At 30.8% G+C, this 435-nt stretch overlaps 1 protein-coding gene across 26 annotated transcripts in view; it reads right to left on the minus strand.

Moving 5' to 3' along the window:
- The window catches only part of dock7 (dedicator of cytokinesis 7), a 53974-nt gene that overhangs the window by 17757 nt on the left and 35782 nt on the right, over positions 1–435 (minus strand). The window lies entirely within an intron of this gene.

The following is a 435-nucleotide window of genomic DNA, read 5'->3' on the forward strand; positions in this document are numbered from 1 at the left end:
TGCAAATACAAACTAAATCACCTGATTAAAGCTACATAATCACAACGTCTCCCGGTCATTCCAACCAGCGTATTTCTACCTAATTTCCCTCTCCAAAATCACTTCAGAAGAGTAGATACAGCGCTTACTTGCTTTGGTGTTTGTAAAGCATTAAAGTTTAACAAAGAACGGTTTACATTAGAAAAGATCCTTTTTCATTTTTTATCTTCTATGTAGATGCACTTCCCTACAAAATCACCGCAGTAGTCAATAATGTTTATTATTCCAAAATAGAGCTATTTATGTCATCTTCTAAAAAGTATTTTTTCTTTTTTCATATCGCAACATCGTAGGGAAAAAATATCTCAATGTTAGTTTTTTTTTCAATATCATGCAGGCCTAATTCAATTCAATTTCAATTCAATTCAATTTTATGTATAGTATCAATTCATAACA

Source organism: Etheostoma spectabile, chromosome 9, assembly GCF_008692095.1.
Source record: "Etheostoma spectabile isolate EspeVRDwgs_2016 chromosome 9, UIUC_Espe_1.0, whole genome shotgun sequence".
NCBI classification, from domain to species: domain Eukaryota; kingdom Metazoa; phylum Chordata; class Actinopteri; order Perciformes; family Percidae; genus Etheostoma; species Etheostoma spectabile.